Source organism: Tamandua tetradactyla, chromosome X (assembly GCF_023851605.1).
Source record: "Tamandua tetradactyla isolate mTamTet1 chromosome X, mTamTet1.pri, whole genome shotgun sequence".
In the NCBI taxonomy this organism is placed as follows: Eukaryota; Metazoa; Chordata; class Mammalia; order Pilosa; family Myrmecophagidae; genus Tamandua; species Tamandua tetradactyla.
The window spans coordinates 74,776,486-74,790,204 of record NC_135353.1 but is presented as its reverse complement, the minus strand read 5'-3'; the positions used below and the strand labels follow the sequence as shown (position 1 = coordinate 74,790,204).

Below are 13,719 nucleotides of genomic sequence, written 5' to 3'. Positions count from 1 at the left end.
ATCTATAGATTGAAATGGCACACTTCATCTGAGGGAAAATTGACATGCTACAGTCTACGATGAGATATGTCCTAGCAAAATTGCTGAACTTCAAAAATAAAGAAAAGAGTCCCTTGGAAGGAAATATAAAATAAATTAATATTTAAGGAGAATAAAATGAGTCAAGGGTGGTGCAACTGTGATTCAGTGACAGAATTCTCTCCTGCCATGTTGGAGACCCGGGTTCAATTTCTAGTGTCTGCCCATGCAAAAAGAAAAAAAAAAAATTAATGTGAAAAATTTTAAAAGACAAAACCAATCATGTTTAATGATTGCAAGACACTGTGTCTTAAAGATGTCAATGCTGTTCAAAGTAATCTAAAGTTTCATTGTATTCTCTAGTAAAATCCTAGAAAGCAATTTTTTTAGAAATTAATAAGCTTATTCTAAAGTTCATATGGAAATGTAGAGTACCCAGAATAAGCAAGGGAAATCTTAAAGAAGGAATCTAGAGTACTGTACTTCAAAGATAATAATTAAGATAGAGTAATATGGCCTTAAGGACAAATAGAACTATGGACCAAAACAGATCAGACACAGATTCTCACATATACACTCCCATGGCATTTCAAGCCCAATTGTATATTCAGATGGAAATGAATATAATTATATATAACCTCAACCATGCACAAACATCAGTTCCAGGTAGTTTAATAGAAATGTGAAAGGATAAAACAATAGTTCTAGAGATAAATATAGAAAATACATTCATGACTTTAGCTTAGGCAAACACATTTTTTTAACTAAATACAAAAGCACTAACCAGAAAGTAAAAGATTGAAAAATTGGAGTAACTTCAAATTGGAAACTACCATTCTTCAAAAACTGCCATTAAAAAAGTAAAAAGGAAGCTATAGTGTAAGGAAGGATTATTTACAACATATATAACTAACAAGGTGCCCATATCCTGAATATAAAAAGAAATTCCTGTAAAATCAGTTTGCAAAAGGCAGATTTCTCATTTGAAGAATAGGTAAGGGACGTCATGGATATGTCATAAAGGAGAGTATCCAAATACTCATTAAATATATGAAAAGGCATACAATTCCATTAATCACCAGAGAAATGGAAATTAAAGCAGCAATGAGATGTCACAATACCCCACCAGAAAGGCTACAATAAAAAACATTGCTGGCATCTAATATTGGTAGAGATATAGAACATGCTCTTTTATACTGCTAGTGGATGTTCTGAATTGTCAGAGCATTGCGAAAAATGTTAAGACCTAGCAATTTCATTCTTGTGTGCACACCTACAGAAATAGAAAGCACATATATGCACCAAAGGATATGTACAAGAATATTCACGGCAGCATTCCTCATTATAATAAAAAACTAGAAAAAAACAAATGTCTATAATAGTAAAATGAATATTTTTTGGTAATATGCATAAAATAAAACACTAGACAATAATAAAAATGTTTAAACTTCAGCTACATAAAACAATATAAGTATGTATCTCACAAAAAGTATTTAGTAAAATAATGCAGCCACAAGACAATTCCTATTATATAAGTCCATTAATATATTTTCAAAAACCAGACAAAAGCAATGTATAGTGTAAAAAATAGAACAATTTTTGCTCTTGGAGAAATGGGACGGGTTGTGATTAGGTGATGGAATGAAGGGTGCTACTGGGGAACTAGATTTCTTGACCTGTGATGTAGTTGTATGGGAATATTTGCTATAATTTTTGAAAAGTATACTTTATGATCAAAACATAATTTTGTTTATCTGTTATACTTCAATGAAATGATTTTTTCAATGAGAAAATACATTGATTTTAAACACATTTAAAATTTTAAAATGAGTACTTATCCTCTGTTATAGATGCCTTGCAAATGTGGAAAATATGGGTGCAATAATATTCATCAAAGCAAAAGTTTGGAAACAACATAATTATCCACTGTAGATCTACAAATGGACTACCAGGGAGGCAAAATATAACAGTGTCCTTTATGTACTGATATTCCTAGTTATGTTGCTAAGTGAAAAGAACAAAGAGGAAACCATTGTTTTAGTAAGTTCTCATTTGTGTAGAAAGGGAAAAATACACATTAATATTTGTTTATTTAGGCTTATAACACTGCATGTACTGTTACCTCTTGTGTAAAATGAAGTTAAGGCAATTAGAATATATAGTCATGCATGCTCATGGGTAAATAATTGTGGCTCTAGATAAATTGATTATGGGGTTCAGTTTGGTTAGTTTCACTCCATTTTGGGTAACATGTCAATTTATCAAACCAGGGAAACATTATTTCCCCAACATTGGTTAGGGCACCTTGTCAGATAAAAGGCTTCTATTGATAGCCAGTACTTTACAAGTAGTTTTAATTCAATTGTTTAGATAGTTTAAAAAGTATATTGGGGGCAGTCTGGGCTGGCTGTGGAGGGTGCCTAAGTCTTCGTTTCATGAGGAGCTGGCAAGGCTCGGGGTTCCCTGGACAGCTGGCCTTGGGATGGAGAGTCTTAGGTGAGTGAATAGCACTTCAGCCCTCCCAGTGTGGTCATGAATCAGGTTACAATGCAGTGAATCATCACCTTCTTTTAAAGATGCATCCCTTCTTATCTTACTTGCACACTGAAGAGGCGACATCTTGATTAACTCACTAAAGGAATGTCACAAAAATCACAGCATTCTGAAATTTTTGGTCATTGCAATGATCTTGATAGGGAATTGAAAAAATGCTTAAAGAATGTGTACATGGCAAAGAGAACCAAGAGCAGGGAGCATGGCAATGAGATGTGAAAGACTTTATAATCCTCTAAAGGAATATGAAAAGTAAATTAAGTTCTCACTGGATGCCTTGGCTGAGAGAAGACCTAAAGACTCTTGATTTATAGCCAAAAAGTCCTATTAAGTCTCCATGGTTTTTTTGGCTAGGAAATGTGACCGATTTTTGAACTATGGAATAAGGGAATCTTGGAATTTGAATACTTGTCTTGAGTAGACGCTTTAATAATAGTAGTATCTCCTACTAACAAACCACACTTCTAACACGCTCCTTCCCTTTAGTTTGTAGTCATTTCACCTCAAAGTAACTTATCTCCCTCAATAAAACAATGCATTTTAATCATATTTCTTCCTTTCTCTTAGACACTCCTGGAATTAAGGTACCATTTGGCTTTCCTTTCTAACAACATGATGATTCTGAAGCTTAAAAATTGGAAGTACATGCTAAGGCAAAAGGAGTTGTGAGGAAATCACATCCATGTTAACTGCATGAAAAGTTCTAATATTGCTTTTAAAAGAGCTGTTTTTTAAAAGAGCAAATATTTTTCATTAACATTTAAAATATTAAGTATTTTTCATTAAAATCTTAAGCATCTTTGCTTTAGATTTTTAAAAGTTATATTAACAGACTCCTTCTGTCACTTTTGTGAAAGCTTAACATTATAATGGGCTTTTATTTCATACTGAAAGCAAGTTCACCTTTTCTAAAATCCATTTAATCTGTGTTTATCTTTTTCTGCCAACAGCAATATTTTGGAATGATTGAGCAGCAATAGTTCTTAATTTTTTTCTGATTGCTAAATTTTTTTGTGTTGATCTTGTAATAACTTCAAAATTTAAAAACTAGTTAATGAAAGCAAATTTTCATAGCCACTACATATTGCCTATAATGTAGAAAATAATGATCTATCCTAATCCATATAGCCCTCAGGGAAGATGGTAAGAACCTATTTCATGTCTATGTCAATGAATAAGTCAAGCACATTATATATATTTAGTGAAATTAACCAAGGCTGAAATAATCAAAGCAAATTGACTGTGGTTACCATTGTGCAAAAATCAGGACTGACATGAAAACTTTATTGGGAGATGAGACTAAAGCTAGAATTTGATGAGTAAACCTCATATCAAACATAGCATAAAATTATTTGAATAAGGAATTTTAAAGTTTCTGAACAGAGTTAATACATTTTTGCTTTGTCAAATTTGTAAGTGACTTTATTTGGTCAAATATAAATCAGATATTTTCAGTTATTAATAGAGATAGTAAAAAGTGTACTAGAGTATTTAAATTCAGAAACTTTTTATTTGATATTCTTTCTTAAAATTTCAATTCTTGGTGATCCCTTGAGGTTCTTGAGGTTTCTTTTGTCTCTATAGTAGTTCGCAGATGTTTCTCATAATCATTAAAGCCACAATACCTTTTTTTCCCTGTGGTTTTTTTCATACATATAAAGCTTTCCCTTCCTTTGTGCTATCTTTCACATACTCATTAGATTTTTAGGACATGCTGTTGGAAACCTGGAGGATAAGAATTCCAAATAAGAAAGATGGCTGTGAAAATTGATGGAATTGTCTAACAAAGGAATATTTTTCAAGCATATTTTCTCCATTTAAAACTTGCATTGTGATATTACCAGTTACTATCAGAACAACTTAAATGTTTTTTCCTCCTATTGTGATGCAGATTGATATGTGTTCTACACACTTTACATTTTTAATTTTTGCATGTTGTAATCAGTAACATTTTCCTTCATGGTTGCCCAAATGAATTGCAATTCCTTTCTTTGATTGCAAATGAATGACTTCTGGAAAAATGCATCATTAACTCTGGAGAAAATTATACTGAAGAATGAGCATGCATTTTCAAATTTCAAAAGGGGAATACAATTCATTCACCAACAGACTTCAAACATGTTAAAGAAAAACACCACATAAGTCAATAGCTATTTACTAGTGACAGGTGAATTGGATTAGTTCCACATTTTGGCCTTATCCGCCATTTGTTGTTTTACAATCTGTATGATCTATGGAATCTGGGTGCTCCTAGCCTTAAAAGGTTTTAATTTCATTTTCTTTGCCTGCCTTATTATGCATCTGCACTTCCACCTATGCTTTACTATCTCCCACAGCTCTTTAAAAATACCCAAACCAAATTCACTGATGAAAAGTCCAGTCCCTAGCCAAGCCTCATTTCATTTGTTCTTAATATAAACTATAGACATTAACCTCCAGTGCCTGTATTTTTAGAGACAAGGCAATGGAATGAGAAGATTCAATATTGTAATTAAGTCAGTGTTCCCTGTAACAATTCATAACTTAGAGATGTGATTTTTTAACTTAAAAAAATGATCAAAATGAGTCCAAGCTTCACCTGTATGAATAAAGATGTGAGAATAACCAGGAAATCAATAAGGATGAGAGTAATGAAAAAGGGCTCTGTAACTGAATAAAATTCCTTGAAAATCTAAAACAATCAAAGAATGTGGAAAAAGCACCAGAAAAAAGTCATATAATCAGAGAATATAATATCTAAGGAGCTCAGTACCATCAAAAATAGGATATGGAGACAAGCACAATATTTACAAAATAGAAAATCAAAAGGTCAGAAAAATATTAATGCAATGTTTAACTTCAGTAGCAATAATAGAAATGAAACTTTAATATATATTATACTATTTTATAATTTATCAGAGATGCAAATTTGAAAAAAATTGTATTACACAATGCTTGCATAAGTTTGGAGAAATAAATGCTCTCATACATAGTTCATAAAAGTATGAATGGGCACATTTCTTTCATGGAGGAAATTTGAGCTATCAGATCTATTTCTTTGATCTATTATCACATTCTTGAGAAATTGCTTGAAAAATTGCACAAAGCTATACGCTAATATGAACACTCATAGCAATGTTATTCATAGTAGCACAATATTTTAGAACAACTTAAATATCTGACAAAATGTGTCTGGTTAAATAAATTGCATCCTATCAAATACTCAAGGATTATGTGTTAATAGTAAAGTAGAGATATTGTCACACAAACTAGAAAAGGCACTGTTGTAAAATAGCAATGTAAAACTATGATACATCTCTAAGTTAGAGTACATTGCAACCATAAAATGAGTAAACAAAGATCTACATATAAATATACTATTAATTAATAATATAAAAAACATATTCTTAAGTGAAACAGAGCCTTTATAAGAGAAAGCAGAGAGATAAACATGCACATATACATGTCGTTCGTTCTCTTGCAATTTTCATTTGGTCTGCTTATTTTTGTGCAGAAATTTCTGCGTGTGTGTGTGTGTATGTGTAATTCAGAGATATCTACCCATTCTTTTCTCTCCACACTTTATACACTCAAATGTAAATATGTACACACATACTGGATCACATAAACATAAAAAAAGTCTTTTAGAACATTGACCCAATTGCCACCGTGGAGCAGGATATCCTGATGGAGAAATAACTGAAGGCAGAAAGTCATAGTAAAACAATGGAAAACTGAACTGCTTTAAGGCAGGATAGATCCAGAACCCAAAGTGGTAATGAAAAAAGGGCACTGAGTGAGGGAGAAATGTTAAAGAAATCATAGCAGCTTGGGAGACACTACTGCAAAAAATAAGCAGACCAGACGAAGATTCAAGGAGAAGGAACCAAGGAAAGGAAGATTTCTCTTGGAGGTGAAACAATTAAATATAAAACGTAAATCATAAAAGTTGTATTGCATATCCAGAGCAACACTAAAATACAGAAGACTAATAAAATTTGAACAATTAAACATGGATTACTTTAAAAATCCAGTATCAGTTGGACCAAGAGCAAAGGAAGAGCATTATCACATACTCAATCTACAATAAAAACCTAGACAAGAGGGAAAAATTAACCTTCAGAGGTAGCACATCAGAATAGTTAGATGGCTGGACATCGTGAAAAAATTATAAGCCACTCTAAGAAACAGGAAGTATGGTTCAGTCAAAGCAATAATTTAAATTTTCAGTTGAGAAACAGACTTTGGAACAACTAATCAAAGAACTTAAAACAACTTTCCTAAACCAATTCAGGGAGATGGGTAGAAATAAAACTAGTGATGGATATAGAGCAAAAGGATATTGAGAAGGCAATGTGTGAGCAAAGCCAAGAATTAGAAAGTTTAAAAAGAAACACGACAGAGATTAGGAGGAAGAAAGGCACAATATAGGCGCTTAAAAATATTCTAGACACATACAACATCAGTTTTAAACATGCAGATCAGTGAATATAAGACAGAATTACAGAAATCATACAGTCAGGAGAACAGATAGAGAAAAGAATAGGAAAAAATTAAGCAATGTCTAAAGGATGTAAATGACACCATGAAGCAAACAGACATATCTGTCGTGGCAGTCCATGGTCAGAAAGAATATTCATGGAAATAGTGGCCCCAAATTTCCCAACTCTTATGAAAGACACGAATAAACCCTAATTCACCTACTATGAGACACATACTCACCAGAATATCAAATGCTAAGGACAAAAAGAGAATTCTGAAAACAGCAAGGGAAGTGATTTGTCACATACAAGAGATTGTTAATAAAATTAAATACCGCTTTCTCATCAAAAATAAGGGAGGCAAGTAGGCATTGCTATGGTATATTAAAGGTAGTGAAAGAGAAAAATGGCCATCCCCAAATTATTTATCTTGCAAAAATGAAGGGGAATTTCTGCCAAACCTAAAGAACACCTAGGGCATTATATAAGATTCTACAGACGTTCCATGCACTGGGGTCACTTTCCAAAACTTACAACCTCCAGTTGGGTCCATGGACCAGATAAGTCCTGAAATGTAGAGGGGCCAGCCTTTCTAGAACATCAACTAGTTCCACCCTCCTATCCCATATTATTGACAGCCCCTTCCAAAATGAAAAAGTTCGAATGGGCATAGCTCAAATGCCCCTAAAGAGTGTAAGGAAGATCAAAGGTGACATTGGAGTTATATAGAGAAGGTAGGGTTTAACAAACAAGTATGATTGCTGAATCATTATATTGAAATTTCTTTTAGTCTCCAGAATCTTAGAGCAAATAGAAGTAAAATCCTAAAATTGTGGAATTGTAACCCATACCAGACTCTGAAATATGTTCTACAACTAATTGTTGTGATGCACTTTGAAATGTATTACTTTTTTGTACACATGTTATTTTTCACAAAAAAAGAGAAAAGAGAAAAACAAAATAAAAATAATTGTGTTTTGTAGGATACTGACTTGAAGATTGATTTCAAGAATTTTTTTTGTAATTTGTAAATATGTTAAATATGCAGGAAGTGTTTTGTTAAAGAAAAAAAGAGTACATTTTCCACTGAAGTAAAATAACTGATTGTTGCAAAATAAGAAACAGAAATGTGTAGGACAAAATGGATGGATATAGAAAGTTGTAGAAGTCCTGTTGGAAGTGAATTTTATTGGTTGTGGTTAAGGTCAGCTAAGATTTTATATTTTTATAAGATTTTAAAATGTTTTCTTATCAGATTTATCTTCATGCAAAACAAGAATTTGATTTTTATTCTGTTAAAATGACAACTTTTTTTAGATTATTGGTTTGCTCTTAGTGAGAAGCTATAAAAAGTTTTAAACCATCTGAAACAACTTATTTTACAGTTGTCCATTGATAGTATGGACATTCCAATGATTTTTGTACATTGGCTTTTTGTTTTGCATACTTGCCAAAGATAAATACTAGTTGTAATAACTATTTTTGCAGATTGCTTTGGATTTCCTGGGAATGTGATCATGTGGTTTCTGAAATAAAATAGCGGTACTTTTTCTTTTCAAAAAAAAAAAAAACAGAATAAAGAACATACATACATATGAATATAAGTTAACACAAATTTTAAAAAAATGAACAAGCATTTACTACATTTGTTCCATCACAATATCAGGAAAGACACAAATCATTCAGTAGCACTATTAAATATAAAACATCACCAAAATCAGTTACAGTGCTCTGTCCTGGGATAAAATGACTCTCTGGCTGTGGACTTGTGATATTTGGAATAAGTTATCTGTTTCTAATACACAAAGGAGGGACAGTCATAAAATGAATGCTCCTATTTCCATAAGGGGAAATTAGAAGAAAACAGGGGTTAACTGACCCAAACATTTCCAAAAACAAGCAGGGCATACTTCATTAGATTTCCATGTTTTAAAATTATCTACAGAATGGATTTTCTTCTCAAGGCTTGATAGACTGGCAGCCCCACCCTTCCCAAAAACATATGCAGCAATCCTGCTGTCTTTAAACACTGGGTGAGGATTCCAAAATCTCCAAGCAATGGAGTGATGGCCATGCTCCTGGGTCCACCCCTTTCAACTATCAGGGCTTCAACTGAACTCTAGGCCCCATACTCCTCAGGCATTGGGGTGGTGGCCATAATCTAGGCCCTACCCTCCTCAAGCAGCAAGATGGTGGCTGGAATTTTATCATCTCCTGGCCACAGACTCAACTCCCTTAAGACAGTGGGGTGGCAACCAGACTCTTCCCAATCTTGAGGACACATGCTCAACCCCCTCAGAAAAGAGGAGTGGTGGCCAAATTGTCTCCAGTCCCTGGGGAATGTGCTCCACCACCTCTGAAACCTGGAGCTGTCAAACTCTTCCTGAACAATGGGGCAGCCAAGTTCTCCTCAATCCTCCAGGAATCTGCAAACCCTGGACAATGGAGTGGAAACCCTACCCTCTGTAAAGCTCCAGGGAACACTAGAACTTTTCACATACAAGGATGGGCCGACTCTCTTCACCTGAGAAGATGTCTTTGCTCCAGACCTCAGCTTCCATGGTTCTGCCTTTGAAGTAATTTCTCCTTGAATCTGTCCCTTTTCTGTCCCTTTTAGTCTAGGGTGGCAGTGGTTCCTTTCAGGCAGGTCTTGCAAAAATTTGTGAGTTTCATATACAGCACACAGAGGTCCCAACTGTCAAACAACAGGACTTTCAAAAATTCTTTCTGAATAACTGAATTTCCAATATGACTTGCACTGAAATAGCTGACTGGTTCCATGTTACTAAGACTTTACCATCAACTCAAATAGGAACTCTACAATCTAAGCAAGACTCCCCATTCTCTACCCCATCCAGGTCCCTACTAACCTAAACACTATGTTTTGACCATATGGGTTTTCTTATTCTAATTATTTCTTATCCACAAGATCAACAATATTTGTCCTTTTGTGTATGGCTTATTTCACTAAAAAAAATTTCTTCAAAGTTCACCCATGTTGTCCTATGTAGCAGAATTTCATTCCTTTATTATAGCTGAATAAAATTCCATTTTATGTCTATACCACATTTTATTTTGTATATTTTATTTCTCCATTCATTGGTTCATTTGCACTTGGGTTACTTCCATCTTTCAGTAATTGTGATTAACGCCAATATGAATATTGGTGTGCACATATCTGTTCAAGTCCCTACTTTCAATTCTTTTGGGTACACAGCTAGAAGTAGGATTGCCAGGTGATATGGGAGATCTATTCTCAGCTTTCTGAGGCACCACCAAACTCTTTTAGCGTGGGGGCATAGAATGGGGATTCTTGCTTAGATTGCACAAAGTTTCTATTTGAGTTGGTTTGAAAGTTTTGTTAATGTATGGTGGTGATGGTAGCACCACATTGTGAATGCAATTAACAGTCCTGAATTATATATGTGAATGTGGTTAAAAACAAAAATTATATATATACATATATATATGTTAGTATATATGTTACTAGAATAAAAATTTTAAAAAACACAAAAACAAATAAAACTTATGACTGTATAAACACAAGTGAACTCTATTGTAAATGATGGATTATCATTTTAATGGTACAATTATAAAAATGTTATTTCATGAATTGTAGCAAATGTACCACACTAATGCAAGGTGTTAATAAGAGGGCGTTATGTGGGGGCTCTATATTTTATGCATGCGTTTTCTGTAAACACACATCATCTTTTAAAAAAAATGCCTATTAAATTATATCCTACTTAATTTTGAAAGGCTTGAGCCATTTTCCTCCAAGGCTCAAAAATAATGCAAGGATATCTCTCTCTCAATTTCTGTTAATGTGTTACTGGAGGGCTCAGCCAATGCACAAAGGTGGATGAAAAGAAATCCTAGACCTATAGATTTTGAAGGAAAGAAAGGCACTTTATTAATTTGAACATGACATGATTTTATACAAAGAATATCTTAAGATCTACAAAAATACTCTTATAAATGATAAGTGAATGTACAAAGGTCAAATGATATTATGTAAATGTAAAAAAATGCTTTTCTAAATATGGGTAATGGACAATTAGAAAAATCTTGTTTTCAATAGTCTCAAAACATGAAAAATTTATTGATATGTATTTTAAATCTAGGCAAGACCTTTATATTTAAAATTGAATGTCAATAATGCAAGGTGTTGAAAATAGATGGTAAATAATATTTTAAAACTTTAACTTATGTGTGAGACTAAAGCAAAAAATGTTTATTTGGTACAAAATTTATATTTTGACTTGTGTGTTTCCTAATATAGCTTATGTGGACAACTTAAATGAACACCATAATACTTGAAACCTTGAGTAGGGCATGAGATTTTGTAGGTTTGTCCAGAATGATGCCCCGATAAATCTCAGAGTGAACAGTGAATAAAAAGTATTTGCAAAGTCCCCTTGAGGGAACGGTGAGAAAGGGGGAAGATTCAACTTCCCTAAGTGGAGAATTTTTGATATTCTCACAAACAGTGGGGCCAACCAAAGCAATAGGCTGAGCCCTCAATCTTGGGCTTTGTTCATATGAAACTTAATTCTGCAAAGAATAGGCTAAGCCTACTTAAAATTAGGCCTAAGAGTCACCCCCAAGAGAACCTCTTCTGTTGCTTAGATGTGACCTCTCTCTCTCTTAGCCAATATGACAAGCAAATTCACTGCCCTCCCCCTCTCTATGTGGGATATGTCTCCCAGGGGGTGTGGGCCTTCCTGGCAACATGGGACAGAAATTTTAGAATGAGCTGGGACTCAGCATTAAGGGATTGAGAAAACCTTCTTGATCAAAAGGGGGAAGAGCAAATAAAGTGTCAATGGCTGACAGATTCCAAACAGAGTTGAAAGGTTATCTTGGAGGTTATTCTTATGCATTAAAGAGATAGCACCTGTTTAGTTAAGGTGTGATGGAGAGGTTGGAGGGAACTGCCTGAAAATCTAGAGCTGTGCTCCAGTAGCCATGTTTCTAGGAGATGTCTGTATAATGATATAGCTTTTGCAATGTGACTGTGTGGTTGTGAAAACGTTGTGTTTGACGCTCCTTTTATCTACCTTATCAACAGATGAGAAAACATATGGATTAAAAATAAATAAATAATAGAGGGAACAAATGTTAAAATAAATTTAGTAGATTGAAGAAAAAATCACAAAACATTGCTGAGAGAAATTAAAGACAAATAATGGGAGTCACAGCAAATATACTTTTTTAGAAAATTCATGTTCATATTTTAAGTTATCACTTCTCCCAAATACAATCTGTAAATTCAACAAAATTCCACTGGAATTAACAGTATGCTTGTTTTTGCAGAAATTTACAACTGCTGCAGCAATTTACATGAAATTATAAAGGGCCTGAAGTAGCCAAACTGTTTTTAAAAAGAACAACATTGAAGGAATTGCACTACCTGATTTAAAGGTACTGTATTTGAGACTGTGAAATAAAAGTCATCTATGTCAACTGAATAGAGTAGACAATCCAAAATAGTCTCTCACAATTGATAGTCAACAAAGTTGCTATGGTAATGCAATGGCTCAGAGATAGAGTTTTCAACAAATGGTTTGAGAATGATTGGGAATTTCTATGAAATAAAGGAACCTTGATGCATATATCATGACACTGAAAAAATTTCACTCACTTAAATCTAGATAATAGATTTAAATCTAGATAATAGATTTAAGTTTGAAAGTTAAAATTATAAAACATTTGAAAGAAAACATAGTAGAAATTCTTTGCAATCTTTTGGTAGGCAAGGATTTCTTCATATGTGATACATAGCCCTAAACATATAAAAGATAAATTTGATATTATCAAAACCAAAAATTCAGTTTCTCCAAATAAATTGTTAAGAAAATGAAATGCAAGCTGCACAGTAGGGAAGTATTTATAATATTTATATCTGTGAAAAGAACTTGTAACCAAAATATATAAAGAAGTCACATCATTAAAAAATAATAAGGAAATCTACTTTTTTAAATGAAGAAAAGATTTGAACAAATTCTTCATGAAAGCAGATATATGACTATCCAATAAGCACATAAAGTGATGTTCAACATCATTATTCATCATGGAAATGCAAGTTATAACCAAAATAAGATGCAATTATATGCCCACTAGCAATTCTAAAATTAAAAAGGTTTATATTAAAAATTTTTGGTTATAATGTAGAGCAGCATTGCTCTATATTGCTGGTGGGAATGTAAAATAGTGCAGACATTTTGTAAAGGTGTTTGTCAGATAAATTTAAACCTATACCTGCAAAAGATTTGGCAATTCTACACCTAGTTATTTAACCAAGAGAAAATGAAAGTATAAGAAGATGAAATCACTCGCTGTCATATGGTCAGAGAAACTTTTATTTATAATAGTCAAAATTGGAAACCATCAAATATTCATTAATAGGTTAATGGAAAATGATTTCTGGTAAAAACCTAAAAAGGGACATTGCTATATTGCTACTCAAAAATAAGAAGAAGATTTTGGTCAGGCCACAGTGGCTCAACAGGCAGAGTTCTTGCCTACCATGCTGGAGACCCGGGTTCGGTTCCTGGTGCCTGCCCATGTATAACATAATAATAATAAATAAGAGGAAGAGATTCATGATGTACTCAGTCTGAGTGGGTTTCAAAAAGTATTTTACTGAATAATAAAAGCCTGAAATAGAAGAGTACATACTGTGTGA

The 13,719-nt window shown here is 33.2% G+C and overlaps 1 pseudogene; it reads left to right on the top strand.

The window, feature by feature from the left end:
- The first annotated feature begins 2,594 nt into the window (after positions 1-2,594).
- LOC143670320 (COX assembly mitochondrial protein 2 homolog pseudogene) lies at positions 2,595-2,827 on the top strand (annotated as a pseudogene).
- Positions 2,828-13,719: the final 10,892 nt, after the last annotated feature.